This window comes from Pelobates fuscus, chromosome 2 (assembly GCF_036172605.1).
Source record: "Pelobates fuscus isolate aPelFus1 chromosome 2, aPelFus1.pri, whole genome shotgun sequence".
NCBI lineage: Eukaryota > Metazoa > Chordata > Amphibia > Anura > Pelobatidae > Pelobates > Pelobates fuscus.
This window is the reverse complement of record NC_086318.1, coordinates 68,596,760-68,617,724: the sequence shown is the minus strand read 5'-3', so window position 1 is coordinate 68,617,724 and position 20,965 is coordinate 68,596,760. Positions and strand designations below refer to the sequence as shown.

Genomic DNA, 20,965 nt, shown 5'->3' with positions numbered 1-20,965 from the left:
CTCTTGAGGATAAGTGATCTACGTGACATTTTACATCCAGGAGAAGAATCTTACTAGTGCTGGTGATATAAAGGGAATAAAAGAGTGTTCAATGTTCCTTTTTACGCGAGGAGCTGTAACTCCTTCGAGCTGTGAGCTGTCTGTTTGGACTCTTTGCTCATGAGAGAGATTTTTCACAAGCAGGGATTCTACCACCAGAGGCATATGACACTTCTTCTTATTTAATGTTTCCACAAACAGAACTAAGCACTTTGAAATCTTTTTTTAAACACAAAACAGAGCAGCTGGACCTAGTAAAGTGGGTGTGGGGAGAGAGAGCATGCTTTCGGAGGGGACTAGTAAAAGAGAGAGACAGACAAGAGAGAGAGAGAGAGAGAGAGAGAGAGAGAGAGAGTGCAAAGGTGACTAGTAACAGAAAAGAGACAGAGTGAGAAAGTATGCAGGGGAGACAAATAACAGAGAGAAAGAGAGAGTGAGAATAAAGGGTCACTAATACGAGAGAGGCACAGAGTATGTGTGCAGGAAGAAGAAAACAGAGTACAGGGTAACTAATAACACAGATATAGTCAGAGTGCAAACATATTAGTACGAGACAATTAACGTGAAGGGACTAATTACAAAGCAAATAAAATAGAGAAACAGAGTAAGAGTTCAGGGCAGGGGGAACTTGGTACAAATAAAGGAGATGTAAGAGAGTTACAGAGAGCGAAAGTGTCAGACAGAATAAGAGTGCAAAAGTGACTAGTAGTAACAGAGCTAGAGACAGAGCAAGTGTACAAACACAGAAAGAAGAGGCGGTTAGAGAGTCATAGTGCAGAGGGGCTAGGTACAGAGAATGATAGAGATGGAGTGTGTAAGAGGGCAGAGGGGCTAGGTACAGAGAATGATAGAGATGGAGGGTGTAAGAGTGCAGAAGGGCTAGGTACAGAGAATGATAGAGATGGAGTGTGTAAGAGTGCAGAGAGGCTAAGTACAGAGAATGATAGAGATGGAGTGTGTAAGAGTGCAGAGAGGCTAGGTACAGAGAATGATAGAGATGGAGAGTGTAAGAGTGCAGAGAGGCTAAGTACAGAGAATGATAGAGATGGAGTGTGTAAGAGTGCAGAGGGGCTAGGTACAGAGAATGATAGAGATGGAGAGTGTAAGAGTGCAGAGAGGCTAAGTACAGAGAATGATAGAGATGGAGTGTGTAAGAGTGCAGAGAGGCTAAGTACACAGAATGATAGAGATGGAGTGTGTAAGAGTGCAGAGAGGCTAAGTACAGAGAATGATAGAGATGGAGTGTGTAAGAGTGCAGAGGGGCTAGGTACAGAGAATGATAGAGATGGAGAGTGTAAGAGTGCAGAGAGGCTAAGTACAGATAATGATAGAGATGGAGTGTGTAAGAGTGCAGAGGGGCTAGGTACAGAGAATGATAGAGATGGAGAGTGTAAGAGTGCAGAGAGGCTAAGTACAGAGAATGATAGAGATGGAGTGTGTAAGAGTGCAGAGGGGCTAGGTACAGAGAATGATAGAGATGGAGAGTGTAAGAGTGCAGAGAGGCTAAGTACAGAGAATGATAGAGATGGAGTGTGTAAGAGTGCAGAGAGGCTAAGTACAGAGAATGATAGAGATGGAGTGTGTAAGAGTGCAGAGAGGCTAAGTACAGAGAATGATAGAGATGGAGTGTGTAAGAGTGCAGAGGGGCTAGGTACAGAGAATGATAGAGATGGAGAGTGTAAGAGTGCAGAGAGGCTAAGTACAGAGAATGATAGAGATGGAGTGTGTAAGAGTGCAGAGGGGCTAGGTACAGAGAATGATAGAGATGGAGAGTGTAAGAGTGCAGAGAGGCTAAGTACAGAGAATGATAGAGATGGAGTGTGTAAGAGTGCAGAGAGGCTAAGTACAGAGAATGATAGAGATGGAGTGTGTAAGAGTGCAGAGAGGCTAGGTACAGAGAATGATAGAGATGGAGTGTGTAAGAGTGCAGAGAGGCTAGGTACAGAGAATGATGGAGATGGAGGGTGTAAGAGTGCAGAGAGGCTAAGTACAGAGAATGATAGAGATGGAGTGTGTAACAGTGCAGAGGGGCTAGGTACAGAGAATGATAGAGATGGAGTGTGTAAGAGTGCAGAAGGGCTTGGTAAAGATAATGATATAGATGGAGTGTGTAAGAGTGCAGAGAGGCTAAGTACAGAGAATGATAGAGATGGAGTGTGTAAGAGTGCAGAGGGGCTAGGTACAGAGAATGATAGAGATGGAGAGTGTAAGAGTGCAGAGAGGCTAAGTACAGAGAATGATAGAGATGGAGTGTGTAAGAGTGCAGAGAGGCTAAGTACAGAGAATGATAGAGATGGAGTGTGTAAGAGTGCAGAGAGGCTAAGTACAGAGAATGATAGAGATGGAGTGTGTAAGAGTGCAGAGGGGCTAGGTACAGAGAATGATAGAGATGGAGAGTGTAAGAGTGCAGAGAGGCTAAGTACAGAGAATGATAGAGATGGAGTGTGTAAGAGTGCAGAGGGGCTAGGTACAGAGAATGATAGAGATGGAGAGTGTAAGAGTGCAGAGAGGCTAAGTACAGAGAATGATAGAGATGGAGTGTGTAAGAGTGCAGAGAGGCTAGGTACAGAGAATGATAGAGATGGAGAGTGTAAGAGTGCAGAGAGGCTAAGTACAGAGAATGATAGAGATGGAGTGTGTAAGAGTGCAGAGAGGCTAAGTACAGAGAATGATAGAGATGGAGTGTGTAAGAGTGCAGAGAGGCTAGGTACAGAGAATGATAGAGATGGAGTGTGTAAGAGTGCAGAGAGGCTAGGTACAGAGAATGATAGAGATGGAGTGTGTAAGAGTGCAGAGAGGCTAGGTACAGAGAATGATAGAGATGGAGGGTGTAAGAGTGCAGAGAGGCTAAGTACAGAGAATGATAGAGATGGAGTGTGTAACAGTGCAGAGGGGCTAGGTACAGAGAATGATAGAGATGGAGTGTGTAAGAGTGCAGAAGGGCTTGGTAAAGATAATGATATAGATGGAGTGTGTAAGAGTGCAGAAGGGCTTGGTACAGAGAATGATAGAGATGGAGGGTGTAAGAGTGCAGATGGGCTAGGTACAGAGAATGATAGAGATGGAGTGTGTAAGAGTGCAGAGGGGCTAGGTACAGAGAATGATAGAGATGGAGTGTGTAAGAGTGCAGAGAGGCTAGGCACAGAGAATGATAGAGATGGAGTGTGTAAGAGTGCGGAGGGGCTAGGTACAGAGAATGATAGAGATGGAGAGTGTAAGAGTGCAGAGAGGCTAAGTACAGAGAATGATAGAGATGGAGTGTGTAAGAGTGCAGAGGGGCTAGGTACAGAGAATGATAGAGATGGAGAGTGTAAGAGTGCAGAGAGGCTAAGTACAGAGAATGATAGAGATGGAGTGTGTAAGAGTGCAGAGGGGCTAGGTACAGAGAATGATAGAGATGGAGAGTGTAAGAGTGCAGAGAGGCTAAGTACAGAGAATGATAGAGATGGAGTGTGTAAGAGTGCAGAGGGGCTAGGTACAGAGAATGATAGAGATGGAGAGTGTAAGAGTGCAGAGAGGCTAAGTACAGAGAATGATAGAGATGGAGTGTGTAAGAGTGCAGAGAGGCTAGGTACAGAGAATGATAGAGATGGAGAGTGTAAGAGTGCAGAGAGGCTAAGTACAGAGAATGATAGAGATGGAGTGTGTAAGAGTGCAGAGAGGCTAAGTACAGAGAATGATAGAGATGGAGTGTGTAAGAGTGCAGAGAGGCTAAGTACAGAGAATGATAGAGATGGAGTGTGTAAGAGTGCAGAGAGGCTAGGTACAGAGAATGATAGAGATGGAGAGTGTAAGAGTGCAGAGAGGCTAAGTACAGAGAATGATAGAGATGGAGTGTGTAAGAGTGCAGAGAGGCTAAGTACAGAGAATGATAGAGATGGAGTGTGTAAGAGTGCAGAGAGGCTAGGTACAGAGAATGATAGAGATGGAGTGTGTAAGAGTGCAGAGAGGCTAGGTACAGAGAATGATAGAGATGGAGGGTGTAAGAGTGCAGAGAGGCTAAGTACAGAGAATGATAGAGATGGAGTGTGTAACAGTGCAGAGGGGCTAGGTACAGAGAATGATAGAGATGGAGTGTGTAAGAGTGCAGAAGGGCTTGGTAAAGATAATGATATAGATGGAGTGTGTAAGAGTGCAAAAGGGCTTGGTACAGAGAATGATAGAGATGGAGTGTGTAACAGTGCAGAGGGGCTAGGTACAGAGAATGATAGAGATGGAGTGTGTAAGAGTGCAGAGAGGCTAGGTACAGAGAATGATAGAGATGGAGTGTGTAAGAGTGCAGAGAGGCTAGGTACAGAGAATGAGAGAGATGGAGTGTGTAAGAGTGCAGAGAGGCTAGGTACAGAGAATGATAGAGACGGCGTGTGTAAGAGTGCAGAGGGGCTTGGTACAGAGAATGATAGAGACGGCGTGTGTAAGAGTGCAGAGGGGCTTGGTACAGAGAATGATATAGATGGAGTGTGTAAGAGTGCAGAAGGGCTTGGTACAGAGAATGATAGAGATGGAGGGTGTAAGAGTGCAGATGGGCTAGGTACAGAGAATGATAGAGATGGAGTGTGTAAGAGTGCAGAGGGGCTAGGTACAGAGAATGATAGAGATGGAGTGTGTAAGAGTGCAGAGAGGCTAGGCACAGAGAATGATAGAGATGGAGTGTGTAAGAGTGCGGAGGGGCTAGGTACAGAGAATGATAGAGATGGAGAGTGTAAGAGTGCAGAGAGGCTAAGTACAGAGAATGATAGAGATGGAGTGTGTAAGAGTGCAGAGGGGCTAGGTACAGAGAATGATAGAGATGGAGAGTGTAAGAGTGCAGAGAGGCTAAGTACAGAGAATGATAGAGATGGAGTGTGTAAGAGTGCAGAGGGGCTAGGTACAGAGAATGATAGAGATGGAGAGTGTAAGAGTGCAGAGAGGCTAAGTACAGAGAATGATAGAGATGGAGTGTGTAAGAGTGCAGAGGGGCTAGGTACAGAGAATGATAGAGATGGAGAGTGTAAGAGTGCAGAGAGGCTAAGTACAGAGAATGATAGAGATGGAGTGTGTAAGAGTGCAGAGAGGCTAGGTACAGAGAATGATAGAGATGGAGAGTGTAAGAGTGCAGAGAGGCTAAGTACAGAGAATGATAGAGATGGAGTGTGTAAGAGTGCAGAGAGGCTAAGTACAGAGAATGATAGAGATGGAGTGTGTAAGAGTGCAGAGAGGCTAAGTACAGAGAATGATAGAGATGGAGTGTGTAAGAGTGCAGAGAGGCTAGGTACAGAGAATGATAGAGATGGAGAGTGTAAGAGTGCAGAGAGGCTAAGTACAGAGAATGATAGAGATGGAGTGTGTAAGAGTGCAGAGAGGCTAAGTACAGAGAATGATAGAGATGGAGTGTGTAAGAGTGCAGAGAGGCTAGGTACAGAGAATGATAGAGATGGAGTGTGTAAGAGTGCAGAGAGGCTAGGTACAGAGAATGATAGAGATGGAGGGTGTAAGAGTGCAGAGAGGCTAAGTACAGAGAATGATAGAGATGGAGTGTGTAACAGTGCAGAGGGGCTAGGTACAGAGAATGATAGAGATGGAGTGTGTAAGAGTGCAGAAGGGCTTGGTAAAGATAATGATATAGATGGAGTGTGTAAGAGTGCAAAAGGGCTTGGTACAGAGAATGATAGAGATGGAGTGTGTAACAGTGCAGAGGGGCTAGGTACAGAGAATGATAGAGATGGAGTGTGTAAGAGTGCAGAGAGGCTAGGTACAGAGAATGATAGAGATGGAGTGTGTAAGAGTGCAGAGAGGCTAGGTACAGAGAATGAGAGAGATGGAGTGTGTAAGAGTGCAGAGAGGCTAGGTACAGAGAATGATAGAGACGGCGTGTGTAAGAGTGCAGAGGGGCTTGGTACAGAGAATGATAGAGATGGATTGTGTAAGAGTGCAGAGGGACTAGGAACAGAGAATGGTAGAGATGGAGTGTGTAAGAGGGCAGAGGGGCTAGGTACAGAGAATGATAGAGATGGAGTGTGTAAGAGTGCAGATGGGCTAGGTACAGAGAATGATAGAGATGGAGTGTGTAAGAGTGCAGAGGGGCTAGGTACAGAGAATGATAGAGATGGAGTGTGTAAGAGTGCAGAGAGGCTAGGCACAGAGAATGATAGAGATGGAGTGTGTAAGAGTGCGGAGGGGCTAGGTACAGAGAATGATAGAGATGGAGTGTGTAAGAGTGCAGAGGGCTAGGTACAGAGAATGATAGATAGTGAGTGTGTAAGAGTGCAGAGAGGCTAGGCACAGAGAATGATAGATATGGAGTGTGTAAGAGTGCGGAGGGGCTAGGTACAGAGAATGATAGAGATGGAGTGTGTAAGAGTGCAGAGGGTCTAGGTACAGAGAATGATAGATAGTGAGTGTGTAAGAGTGCATGGAGAGCAGTTACAGAGAGAGAGAGTTTACAAGTGCACGGTTCTAGTTACAGGCAGATAGAGTGTAAGAGTATGGGGGGTAGTTAAAGAGAGAAATGGACATAGTTTAAGAGTGCAGAGATGAGTTAGTTACAGAGAGAGTAAGAGAAACACAAATCAATCAGAGTTCTCTCTGGGACATGTATTAAACAGTGTGTGACACAGCTTATACAGATCACTCATTTAGAGGGCATTACTAATATACTACTGGGGTACTGTTTGTGGAGATTAATCTAATATACATCTTTAAAAAAAAAACTTTTGAGAACATTAACTTTTTTTGCATTTTGCAGTATAGCATTTACAAAGATGTATTTATGTTTGCACGTTTGTGTTATTAACCTCTTCACTAATTAGCATTTTTTGATTGCAAAATATTAGCATAACATTTATTTGAAGCACATAGCTTCATATACATAGCTAGAATATTAAATAATAAAAACTATTTTGTGTATAGATTGCTTTCACAGAAACTTCAGACAATATTTACACAATTATTTTTCACATATTCATTCAATGTTTGTAAAAATATCTGGGAAATTAAATGTTTTAGACAAAATACAATGGTCCATGATGTTAGTTTAAAAGGAAACAAAATAGGTGAATAAAAAATGTCAAATACCTTGCATATATGTACTATTAGAAGTACAGCTATTTAAAATAACAAAAGAATGTCTTAATTTCAGCATAACGTGCGTTTCATATAATTAAATTATATTTTTAAAAATATAAAAGCAAAAATAAAAAAACACTCTTTATCAATCTTTGGAATTCTAATATAATGCTAAAGTGAGATGGTAGAGGTCATTCAGTCATTCTCTTCCTACACTGTAGAAATAGTAGTACCCACTGAAGCTTCCTTTACAGTTTGGAAGTAGGGAGTTAACAGCCACCTTCAGCACAGTGGCAAGCATTAAATCAGTAAACATTGGCTTCTGTCAGGGAAATGTGTTTCTCTACAGGTGGTTAATCATTCCTAGAGATAAAAGAGGGTGAATCTGGCTTCATGGACTTAATTTCATTCTGCAAAATGCATGAAAGTAAAAACGTTTATACTCTAAACTGTGATCAAAGTGGTTAAAATAAAGATTGGTTAAGGCAACTTTTAGTAGCTTTTCATTGTTTTAGAACGCAGGGTCAAGTCGACAGCTTTCTTACTGACCGAACAAAACTTGCACACATGTCACAGAAGTCCCCCCAAAAAGCATTGATTCAGTAATTTCCTATAGGGAAGCTTTGATGCACAAGCATCAGGTCCCCACTGGTCCTCAATGCAGAGCATTCGATTGGACAATGACTGGAACGCCTATCTAACGGGTTAGTATTTCTGCAGCTTTAAGGTTACAAGCAATGGTTTGTAATAAAACGTCTACTAAATCATTAAAATAACAAATAGAAGATTAAGGCAACTAACTGCAGCTTTTATTTTTATCTCAAACATATTTTGCAAAGACCCCAAAGGTGACAATTCAAATTAGTTTCTAGTAAATGTGGGGAAATGTGGGGTGCAGTGGAGGCTGAAACTGCCCGTCACGGCTGATTCCAATTTCTGCCAGGGCACCTTTTTCAGCGACCAGGGCTTCATCTGTTTGTAGCCGTGTCAACACACGACTTTCACACCCATATGGGAGAGACTACAGCACTGGAGTCTATGGAGGATTACGTGAGACTGCAAGAGCCTCCATAGTCATGTCTCACGATGAGTAAGACCATGCCTGAATTCCAGAGCCATCACTCGCAATGGCTGCTAGGATTGCACAAAAGTTTACGGCAGAGCTCTGCTGGTTGTCAACTTTTGTCAACCTCAAGCCTTACAAAAATAGTCCCTCCTGCTTTGTCTTACGGTATCTCTGAATTGTATTGGAATTTCACATTATGCTTATAACCGGCATTAAGTGCAGCACACAGGACTATAAGTCACAAGACGCAAGGCAAATTGTAAAATATGGGCAAAAACAGAAATGTTGGAAAATGCACCATTCCGTGATCAAATCAAAGATGTCATGGAAACAGAGGTATTGCATTCCCCAATGGTACAAGAAGATATGATAATATTACTAACAAATGACTCCTCTAGGCAAATAGGATGGCTTATAAATATCAATGAGCTGAATAAAATGGGAATGTCGAACTGGAAACAAAGCCAGACTTCAAGATAATACACAAAGGAACACTTAATTAGCTAGATGGAAAGTTATACTTGATGTATGAGGAAAAGAAAGCAACATTTAAAAAAAGAAAAAGAAAAAAAAAACCAGCCCTTAAAGCATATTATGACCCTGGGGAGCATGGTTATTGCAAGCAACCCGTCAGCAAAACAATCTGATTGGCTAATGTCCCCCATGAGAGCTCATCTCCTCCAAGCAATTTCTGTAAGGATAAGCTTAAAGCTGACAAATCACAGTGCTTATTGCTTTTTTAATGGAGAGTAAAAAGACTTACAGATTTAACCTGTATAGACTGAACCAGGCTTGCCTAAAAGGTAGATCCACAGATGATGTCAAATTCAAGGTGAATTTAAAATTTAAGGTAAAATAGCCAAACATTTTTTGCTATGCCATCAGTTCAGCTACTTGGGCTTTAAATTTGAAATTCACTTTGAATTCTCACTGTAGTAAATACCCCTGCTCACTAGGTATATCTACCTACCTCAAATCTGCATAGATTGCAAGCTCATTTGAGCAGGCCCTTCTTCACCTCTAAATAAGCCCTTTCTATAATAGCAAACCCCTGTGGAATATGTTGACACTATATAAAAGCTAATCAATAGAATAAACTGTCTTATGTGAGATTGGCTGGGTGTGATGTGTGTCAGAGTGACGGGGGGGGGGGGGGGGGGGGAACTTCCACAAAGTTTTTTCCACTTTTCTCCTGCTTACCTTTTTGCAGGGAGGCGTGGGATATAATCCATAAATCCCAGGTGGTCCAGTTCAGGTTCTGTTAAATCCCTGCAAAACCGGTAAGGGAATCATGGTCTGCACCGCTGGTTGGCACTTATTTACCAAGTGCTGGAGGCACTGAGGGAGCCTTTAACGTGGTCTGCACTATCTGGAGGATCAGACTAAACACTCACTAAAATAATTCTATTGTTATTTAATATATTTCTGAATAGCCAATATATTAAATAGCGGTTTTGAACCTATTGTTTCTGTAATTCAACTTTCTCACATTAGAAGTTCAAAATTTAGGCCACAATAACTAAATTGAAAAAAAAAAATCTTACATTTCACAATTTTTGCAGCTTTGGTCTAAAATATGACATTAAATTGAAACTTGGATAATTACCATGTTTTATACCGCATTAATCAACTGATTCAGCAATCTAAAAAAATAACAGAATGAAAAAAGTAAAAAATGCCAGAACAAAACATTGTAAAACTGCCTCGTATTGTTTCTCATTTAAATATCTTATCGATGAACAACAAATAATAATAATGAATATTATGGTATTTGAGGTTCAGGACACTTACTTGAATATTATTTACAGTTCATGCTACAGCTTTTTTTAAAAAAAAGTATTTGATAACTCAATCTGTATAAAAGTTAGATTATCCTTTGTCCACAGTTATAACCTTCGCTAGAAATTAGCAGGAAGCAAAGGATACGACTTTAAAAAATGTGCCAAAACCAAGAATGCACAAAAATGTGAAACTAAGTTTTGGACATACGGTGACTTAAATAGGTCAGAAGGCCTCCAGAATTCTGTTTCAGTTCAGAATGTCAATTTTGAAAAAAGAGAATGTTAGCAAACTCTTTGCAGCTCGGGTACTGACCAAGCAGGTTTTTGGGAAGTTTTACTGTGTTATATTTATTGTGCTATAGGAGACCTACTAAGTTTAAAGGCATTTAGGATCACCGCCCATGCTTTGGTTTAAACAAAACTATTTAAAACGGCATCCTAAAAGAATCTTAGGAAATGCAGTATGAAATCAGAAAGTGGGGGGCAAACAAGATTTTCTGTGACCAGGGAGGACTTCTTAAAGTCCAACTTGAGATTTGTACGCGATGCATAACAGTCATTTTTCTATTTGAACTATGGGGAGTTTTATAGTTTTGTGTCTCTAAATTTCTGGTTGGAACATACCGTATGTGTATAGTACCGAAAGTTGCCCACCCCTGTTCTAGAACATAAATCAGTCCCATGGGACAAAATCTTTGACTTTTAACTCAATTGGAATAAAGATTATAAGAGGTAAGACAAATTTTAGTGATGAAGTGATAACAGTTCTGTTTCTTAGTATCTTGTATTTGTATCTTTATATGCTTCCTACATTAAATACCAGTGTGGGTTGCGTTTTAATTTGATTAATATTTTTTAATATATTCATATTTCATGTGTTTTGTTTCTGTTCAAAAAGCTTTCAGCTAAAAAGTTGTTTGGCTGTCAGTCTTGTCAGTATATACACTGGCTGCCAAACGTCAGACTAGCTGAAAACATACCATCTGTCTAAGTGACATAACCATAGAGGCAGATAATATGTACAGGTGAATGCTAGCACAGTTACCGGTATTTACTCTTACTTTGTTATAACGATTTGAGCATGCAGATAAAAATACCATATTAATGAGGCCAAAACCTAACAAATACAGTAACATGGTATTGGTGCCCGGAGTGTCCCTTTAATTCAATATAAATCCAAGGAAAAATCAAGTGCATTTTTAGGGTGTTGTGCCAAAATATAAAGTTCCCAATTTGATGGGACACTATAGGCACCCAGACCACTTCATATCATTGATGTGGTCTGGGGGCAGCGTCCTTGTCCCCTTAACACTGCAATGTAAAACATTACAGTTTTAGAGAAAGTGCCATGTTTACATTGCAGAGTTAAAGGGACACTGAAGGAATCCAGACCACTTCAGCTAACTGAAGTGGTCTGGGTGCAGTGTCCCTTCTGCACCTAGTGCTGCAATGTTAAACATAGCAGCACGGAGTCTGCCCAAAGTGGCTGGGCCGCTAGAGAGCTTCCGAAATCATTGCAGGACGGAGGGGTGGAGCATCACATCAGCACCGAGGGACATCGGCACTGGGATCGGGTAAGTAAATAAAGGGTGTTTATCCCTCTATTTACTGTGGGGGAGGTGGGGGGAGTGACAGGGGAATGATAGTTCCAGAAATACAGCTTTGTATTCCTGGTACTATAGTATCTCATTAAACAGGCCTCTACTGGCCGTCTCCCAGACCGCCACTACAGTTGCTTCTTGCAGGTTCACTGAGTTTAATTCTTTGAAACAACACTGGACGTCCTCACCCTGTGCTTGCCGCGCATGCACTTTAGGTTTCACCTTAAGCTGACATTGGAGTAGGCTGGGACCATGCCAGAGCCAAGGGACCTCGGCGCTGGAATCAGCTAAGTGTTTTTTTTTGTTTTTATAAACCCTTTCATTGCAGCAGCAGGGTTGGGGGGGCGCAAGACACGTTAGTGTTAGGAATACAGCTTTGTATTCCAAACACTGATGAGTTCCTTTAATTAAACTAAAAATGTGTCACTCTACCGTTTTAGTCCCATACATAGAATTTTGACACATAAGTCTGCGTACGTGTCATCTTCCTGTAGCAAAATCCCAGACTTTCATACTTGATATATTTCAGACATTCCATTTTCTTCCGAAAAATTCCTCTTAGAGAAGGTAAGTAATTCCCTCTACCCTGCAAATGGATGTTGACTTTAGTTCTAACACAGTCAATTAAAAGTCACACATTAGTCATATCGTACACATGGGAAATTGTATTGTGTATGATGTATGTGCCTCCCATACATTTCTGGAAAACAGAGGGTATGTGCAGTAGTGAACACATAGCTATACGAACTACCAGAAGAGTTAAAGTATGGAAAAAAAACCCAAAAAAACAGGTCCCTTTAACCTTTATTTTTCCAGAGGGCACCATCTTAAAATGACTGTGCAGTTTAGTGTCCTCTGGCAAAAAAAACCAATTTCTGTGTTGTCCCCTGTCACCCACGCTTGTCTTTCAGAACCTGGAAATCAGTGTTGAATTTTTGGCATGGATGCATACAGACAAGTGACTCATTTCTGCTGTGCTTCGATAATTCCTTGTAGCTATGAAAAATGGTGACCTTAAAAGGATTTCCCAAACAAGACTTCCTACTATTTGCTACCATGCTACTATAGCAGGAAGGAAAAAGCCGATTGCAATGGCAAGACATTTATTTTGGCATCTCTTTATGTTTAGTAAGAGCTGGATTAACAAAACAGCAAGAGACTGTCTGAGGCAGCCCAACCTGTAGTAGTGTTCTTAATTGAGAATAATGACAACATATTGAAAGATTAGAAGTGGATTTAGAAAAAAACAACAAAAAAACCCAAATAAAATAAATACATTTAAAAAAAAATGAAAAAACATTAAACTGAACTTTTTATTCAAAATGCATACAATATATTCATTTTAAACACTATCCTGCAAATTGCCACGCATGGGTGGCAAAAAATATACTTTTCTTAAGGATTCTTCTCCAACATTATGTTCTGAAATGGACATGAATGGATGATGTTACTTGCTCAGCTGAACGGCCACAAAACTATGTGTGCTGTTTCCCATGTCACTAGTAGGTGTCTTGGCTACACATGCAGCCTCTCCAGACCTTCATAATTATAGCATTTGCACCGTCAAAAGCCTAAAACTTTTTTTTTTTTTTTTTTTTAAATGTAGTGGTAGAATGACAGCTTTTGAACATGTCAAGAAGCTCTCCAGCATAAAGGCATAATTAAAAAAATTACCACTGCAAAATATCATGCACGGATGAGGTAAACATCTTGTACAATGTGAAAAGAAATGTGTTTGCAACCTTCAGTTATCATCTGTGAAATATGACGGAAGTAGTGCTTTGATTAGGACTTTGGCCTCCACTGGAATTGCCTCAATCTATTGAACATGTGACTCGGAAAGGGAGAAGGAAGGAAGTCTTAAGAAAAAAATATATATCTTATCTTCTCCGATCCAGTCAAATATGTCAAAACTCATTAGAATGCTTATTGCTTGAAGCAGAATAATGAAATAACCAAATAAGGAAATATAAACAAATAACTGTTTTGTTTTTTTCCCCAAAGTCAAAAAATAGACCAAATCAATTGTCCAATCTAAATCTAGGTATGTACTTACCAAGAATCTAGGTCAAACCAATTCAAAACAAAGAGGAAAATAGGAATTCAGGTTTCCTCTAATGAGGATACTTGGTGTCTGGTAATGTTCATGGGTCACAGAGTTCAGGTAGACAATGACATCGATATTAGTCTGCAATTGCTCTAGTTTAGTCAGGAACAGCTGAGACTTTTTTTTCTTTATTCAAATAATAAACATTCCTGATTGTAGGCTGAATAAAAAGTCTCAAAGAAATAGACACAATAAGAGAAGCATATTCAATTTAGAGCAGGGCTCGAGTCCTGCAGAAGCCCCCTTACCCTCTCACAGCCCCCCTACCCACACCTTGTCACAGCCATCACCACCCTACAGTACCCCTTCACAAACCCTGTCACCTCTCCATCACACACCGTCACCTTCCCACACATCCTGTCACCCTCCCACACACACACTGTCACCCCCACACATACTCTATCATCCCCATGCACACACTGACACCCCCTTCATACAATATCACCATCCCCAAACACTTTCAGCCCCCACACACTATCACCCCTTCACCCATATATATATATGCATATGAGCATATGATTTTCTTTTAGGGGTGGAGATGGATTTTGGGTTCCAACACTTTTCCCCCCAGGACTTGACCCCTGACTTATAGGGTTTATACAGAGATGTGACAATAACACAGGGCTATTCTGGGACATTTTAGGTGACTTTGTGACCTACTAACACCTCGGTAACTTATTTAACATACTTTTTCTAAACATATTTATCATGTTTATTTTTGTATGTTCCAAGTTTTTTTTCGTGCTCACAATTACACATTCATATGCTGGGGCCCCTACATAAAGAAACAATAGGATAGAAAAGGCAAGAAAAAAAAAAAGTCATGTAGGACTACCCTTCCTAAAAAGGGACATTTTGGGAGTATGAACTTGGACCACTTTAAAACAAACTGCATTTAATGTGTCATTATAAAAACCTTACTGTGTGCAGTTGCTGCAGGTATTGTTTGATATAGCCTGCCGCTAGCAGTTTCAGAGACTTTTCTAAATCAAGGGTTGCTTTTTTAACTTTGTCTGTACGGTGCAGACATACAAAATTCTTAGTCCGTTCCACTATCCAATGATGAGACATACCAATGCTTGTAAAACACTCTGTACTCAGAACCAGGAATAGTCATTTATAGGGCAATGAGGTCATGCCTTCTAAAAAGGCTTGCATTCCACATGTCCTCGCACCTTGTTCAGTATGACACATAACATGGCAGAGAAGGAGATATCTGCAACAAGCCTTCAAATTGTGCTTTCCCTACATCACAACTAAAAAAAAAAAAAAAAAAATTAACGTTTGGAGTTTAAAGTTTTGAGTGATGAGTTAAGACAGAAAAGGCTACTTATATATAAAGACAATATGCAATAAAAATAACAATGCAAACGTAAATATAACTAATTAGAAAGAAGAGCAACATTTGTGTTTTCCCCAAATTTGCTTTAATTCAGTTTTTTTTCACAGTATAGCAGAGCAGGATTATTCATAAAGCAGCATAGCAAGCCACCTAGGAGTCAGGCCTTTATAGGTGTCCTTAACAGGCCAGCAAGGAGTTCAAATATTCTTCCTGCTCAGCCCTGTGTCCACTTCACTATCTCGAGGGAGAATTGTGGTCTGCACCTCTATCTGTTGCAAATCACTTGCAGGATCCGATTGCACTAACAGTCATTGACTTAGTGATCTGCCCCCGATACAGCCCTCGCCACCCCCACAATACTACAAACACAGCCCCCCCCCCATCCCTCCATACAGCTCTCAGCCTTCTCTGCACCCACAACATTCAAATACACAAGATTCTTCTGCACAGACACAGGGCAGTGCAAGTATATCTGCCACCCGAGACAAAGATCCATTATTCTGTCTCATCATGAGGTATAGTCCCATGTGTCACACGTTTAATCACTTAAAACTAAAAGGAAATATTTCACTGATTTTTGTTAAATTTGTATTTTTTTTTTACAATGTAGTAGGTATACCCCCAAATAAAATATGCTATTATTTTATTCTTAATGTTTTTCTGCAAGCCCTCAGTCTGTGCCAGGTCACACTCCAATCAGACACTTCTCATTGAGAAGCCTCTGTGCTGGAGCTGCGAGTATGCGCATGCACACTTGATCACAGCTTTCCAATTGAGCTCTAGTAGAGCTCATTGAGAATGGGAGCTATCTGGAGCTAAAAGCAAGTGGAAGGAAACCTTCCTAGTAGTCTGAGTGATAGACAGGGGGTGTCTGCCCCAATAACAAAAGGACTGATTGCTATTGAATATAGGCACTCCAGATATATGAAGCACTCGGGCAAGTTGAAATGCTTTGTGTGTAGAGTATAACACTCATCAATTTTTACTCTCTTTTTCCTTCACTTCCAAGTTCCAATCTTCAACTCTGCTTACTCTTCTTTAATTAATCCTTTCAGTCTGTCACTGTTTTGTTACCTTTTACACTTTTCACAGTGTTCCCTGTGTTTTCCCCCCCCCAAAATAGGTCTATTCATTAAATGGTATGTTGAAAAATGAGGCCAAAATTAAAAATTTGGAGAATTTAATTCAGTTATTGGCCTATTATTATATGAAATAATTTTTATTTGGGCAGTGGAGTGACCATTCAAGATACTGTCCCACTGTTAACACTGCTGAGAATTACGCTTGTAATTAAGGTGGATCAATAAGTATTATTTAAATAAACATTTGACACCAAAATATTTAGAAGGGGTAGTGTACAGTGTATACATTTCCCTTTCTGTCCATCTCTCCTAACCTAGAGAGTCCAATAACACATGAACATGCCATCAGCAAGCACAGCAAAGGTTTTTGTGAATTTGCCACTTAAAGGACCACTATAGTGCCAGGAAAACATTCGTTTTCCTGGCACTATAGTGCCCTGAGGGTGCCCCACCCTCAGGGTCCCCCTCCCACCGGGCTGGATGGAGAGGAAAGGGTTAAATCTTACTTTTTTTCCAGCGCCGGGCTCCCTCGGCGCGGGGAACTCTCCTCCTCCTTTCCCCGTCATCGGCTGAATGCGCATGCACGGCAAGAACCGCGCGCGCATTCAGCCAGTCCATAGGAAAGCATTCTCAATGCTTTCCTATGAATGCTGGCGTCTTCTCACTGTGAAAATCACAGTGAGAAGCGCCTCTAGCGGCTGTCAATGAGACAGCCACTAGAGGCTGGATTAACCCATTTGTAAACATAGCAGTTTCTATGAAACTGCTATGTTTACAGCAGGCAGGGTTAATCCTAGTTGGACCTGGCAACCAGACCACTTCTTTAAGCTGAAGTGGTCTGGGTGCCTATAGTGGTCCTTTAAGAAAGCTGCGAGTTGAACTACAAGTGCCAAAAATCACTGTTCACAGCAGAACTGGGGATATGATCAGAAAAAAACTTAGCCACTCACCCTAGCACAGTGTAGATAGAACAGACAATTTGTCAGATTTATAGAGAGAGTTATCTCATGTGCATGGTAGTGTCTGTCACACAGCTAATCTCAAAAAAAGAGAATTAAACAGCTTGTGCCCTATCTGCTTTTTAACACTTGCACTGCTGACAGTTCAGACTCCATAGATAAGAATGAGAGGCTTGTCATTGGCCAAGCTAATTCCAAATTGTGAAAAGGTGCAATATTCTAGGCTCATAGTGTCCCACTCTAATAAGTAAGCAATAACACCTGCAAAGAGTTTCTGAGCCTTTAACCCCTTAAGGACACATGACATGTGTGACATGTCATAATTCCCTTTTATTCCAGAAGTTTGGTCCTTAAGGGGTTAAATGGTCTCTAAGTCTGGTTCAGTAGGAATCACAATCATGGGGAAGACTGCTGACCTGACAGTGCAGAAAACCATCATTGACACCCTCCATAAGGAGGGAAAGCCTCGAAAGGTAATTGCGAAGGATGGATGTTCCCAAAGTGCTGAATCAAAGCACATTAATAGAAAGTTATGTGGAAGGGAAAAGTGTGGAAGAAAAAGGTGTACAAGCAGTAGGGATGACCACAGCCTGGAGAGGATTGTCAGGAAAAGACCATTCAAAAGTGTTGGGGACTTTCACAAGGAGTGGACTGAGGCTGGAGTCAGTGCATCAAGAACCACCACACACAGACGGATCCTGGACATGGGCTTCAGATGTCGTATTCCTCTTGTCAAGCCGCTCCTGAACAACAAACAACGTCAGAAGCGTCTTACCTGTGCTAAAAAAAAACAGACCTGGTCTGTTGCTCAGTGGTCCAAAGTCATCTTTTCTGATGAGAGCAACTTTTGCATCTCATTTGGAAACCAAGGACCCAGAGTCTGGAATAAGAATGGAGAGGCACACACTGCAAGATGCTTGAAGTCCAGTGTGAAGTTTCCACAGTCTGTGTTGATTTGGGGAGCCATGTGGTGTTGGTCCACTGTGCTTCATTAAGTCCAGGGTCAACGCAGCCGTCTACCAGGAGATTTTGGAGTACTTCATGCTTCCTTCTGCAGACAAGCTTTATGGGGATGCTGACTTCATTTTACAGCAGGACTTGGCACCTGCCCACACTGCCAAAAGCACCAAAGCCTGGTTCAATGACTGTGGGATTACTGTGCTTGATTGGCCAGCAAACTCGCCTGACCTGAACCCCGTAGAGAATCTATGGGGCATTGCCAAGAGAAAGATGAGAGACATGAGACCGAACAATGCAGAAGAGCTGAAGGCTGCTATTGAAGCATCCTGGTCTTCCATAACACCTTGCAGTGCAACAGGCTGATAGCTTCCATGCCATGCTGCATTGAGGCAGTAATTTCTGCAAAAGGGGCCCAAACCAAATACTGAGTCCATATGCATGCTTATACTTTTCAGAGGTCTGTTTTATTGATTGCATGTGTAACGAATCGCCTGGCACCCCGACTGGGTACCTCCGTTGAAGGATGCTCCTAGCGCTCCTGAGGACTTCAAGCACTGCAGCAGACACCACAACCACCGACTCTAAGCATAGGAATCCTCTCTAGCATATGAATGCTGTATACAGCCGAATAGGAAAAACCATACGATAGGTTTATACTCCTAGCAGTCAAACTGGAACAGCATACCACGAATCCTCCCCCCAATAATGAGACGACACTCCACTTTGAGGGTTAAGCAGGAACTCTCTGGCTGCTAGCTTGCAGCCCTTTTTATTAGGTGCTCCCATGAAGGGGAGACACACACACAGTAACGTACATTAACCAATCACACAATAGTTACATCCCACACATAGCCCTCCCCTCTACCTGTAAACTAATTATCTGTACACACAGGAAAATACAATTATCATAGGTAGGGAAAATACAGTTTTTACACAACATTCACAACTCCCAAAATATACATCACATTTCGCATAAAAATACATATTCACAATCAATCCATTCAGGGGAACAACATACTAAAAAATGGCATGAATCAGACCAGGGGTTCAAAAGTTAGTAAAAGTATCTTTTGTTCCCCTTGGCTAGCAGAAAAAACATCCCCACAATGCATCCTGGTTTCCTCCCTTATGCCCTGGAGATAATTGGAGAAGTAATCCAATTATCCAGGACTAGAGGCAGACTCCATTAACCACATGGTTGCAAAACGACATAAAACACTTTAAAATACATAAAGTCACATTTTACACATAACACACAGACATTTTACATATCCCCAGATAGCTCAGGTCTGAGTGCACATTATTAGGTGAATGGCACTCAGACCAACCGAATACAGTTTAATCGCCATAGAGCCAAAGTCTTTAATCACACGAATAGGCTCCATGGCATAGCTATCTGGGTTACCACAGCTCACATAGGGCAAGTACCAAATGACCCCACTGTATTTAAAGGGCCAGAATGAGTGACATACACTCTGGTATGGCCGAATACTGTTTTTAAAGGGCCCAATCTCCCAGGGCCATAGTCAGTAGGTAGGAGGCTAGCAAACAGGCTTCTCCAGGGCCCAGTGGCGAGGTTGGTTTCGTCACAGCATGTAATATTCTAATTTACTGAGATTGTGGATTTGGGGTTTTCATGAGCTGTAATCATTGCACTTCTGACAAATCACGGCTTGAACTATCTTGCTTTGCATGTAATGCGTCTATCTCATATATTAGTTTCCCCTTTTACGTTGCATTACTGAAATAAATGAACTTTTGCACGATATTCAATTTTTTTCGCATATCACCTGTATAAGTGGGGTGTTATTGTACTCAGTGGATGTTGCTGTATATAGTTAAGATTATTTTATAACAGTGGGACATGTGAGTTTTTAAAAAAATAAGACAATACAATGTCTAGGTAAAAATAAAAAAAATAAAAATAAATACCACAAATTTCAGGAAAAAGAAAATAGTGAAAAAAATGGTACCTCAAAGCTAAAAATATATCATGTGAGTCCCCATGGTAAACATTTTTACAAATGGTATGCATTTATGTAGTAATTTAAATATGTGAGCCAATATAATGCCCAAAATGCACAATAAATCCATCTTCAATTTGCCATAAAAAAAAAATTAATTAAAAAAAAAACATGGAACGGGCAGGTTATAAATTCAGCTCTGTATTTTCAACTGGACAAGGGTGTACCAAGAAGGTCATTCTGTACTAGATATAGGTGAGCAGAATTTAGTGATTTCTATTATAGAAGCACACATCAAGTTTCCAAATATATTGCCAACTTGAGCACAGAAACAAAATGTGAAAATAAAATGTATAAGAAATTAGTGCTAAATTAGCTGTTTAATAAGGCTCAAAACATACCATGTGACATACCCTATGAGGTCTACTTTCACAAATGTTATACATTGATTGGGTAATGTTAACTTTCAAACTGCTACAATGCTTCAAAAATGCAGAAAAGGCCCATCACATTCATCTTTTAACATTCTAACTGTAAAAAACAGAGCCAGGTCTCTTATATATGGTACTGTAAGTTTGCAAGATAGTGCAAACATTGGGGTATTGTTTGCAGAGTATAATTTGAGGGGGTTGATCACAGTGGCAGACATAAGATTTAAAAAAAAAATGCCAGTTACAATGTAATGTGTGTGTAAAAAAAAATGCAAAAAATATATTTTTTTACCTCAAACTTTGGCATTAACTGGTAAAAAGATGGCAGCACGTTAAGGCACAATAGGAAATACCGCAGATTGTCTACTTTTACAAATTATAGGCTTTGTGGGGTAATTTGAACACTCAAACTGCTATAAATCCCAAAATGAGCCATAAACCCATCAAATCTCTCCAATTTTGTATTTTGTGACCTGTAAATACCAAAAATAAACTAAATTCTTAGACTTATTACGTATTCTGTAAAATCAGGACAAATACATTTATTTACAATTATTTTACAATATTAATTTACAATTATTTTCATAAA

At 40.8% G+C, this 20,965-nt stretch overlaps 1 protein-coding gene and 1 long non-coding RNA gene across 4 annotated transcripts in view; both read right to left on the bottom strand.

The window, feature by feature from the left end:
* PPP2R3A (protein phosphatase 2 regulatory subunit B''alpha) overlaps positions 1–20,965 on the bottom strand; it is a 191,941-nt gene that overhangs the window by 81,944 nt on the left and 89,032 nt on the right. The window contains exon 1 of one of the 3 annotated variants that reach the window (XM_063442240.1): positions 55–202. The exons of the other annotated variants lie outside the window; for them this stretch is intronic. The gene's annotated coding sequence lies outside the window, so the exon portion shown is untranslated. Of the gene's footprint in view, positions 1–54; positions 203–20,965 lie in introns of those variants that run through there. 3 annotated transcript variants of the gene reach the window in all.
* LOC134586612 (uncharacterized) overlaps positions 1–20,965 on the bottom strand; it is an 880,984-nt gene that overhangs the window by 827,426 nt on the left and 32,593 nt on the right. The window lies entirely within an intron of this gene.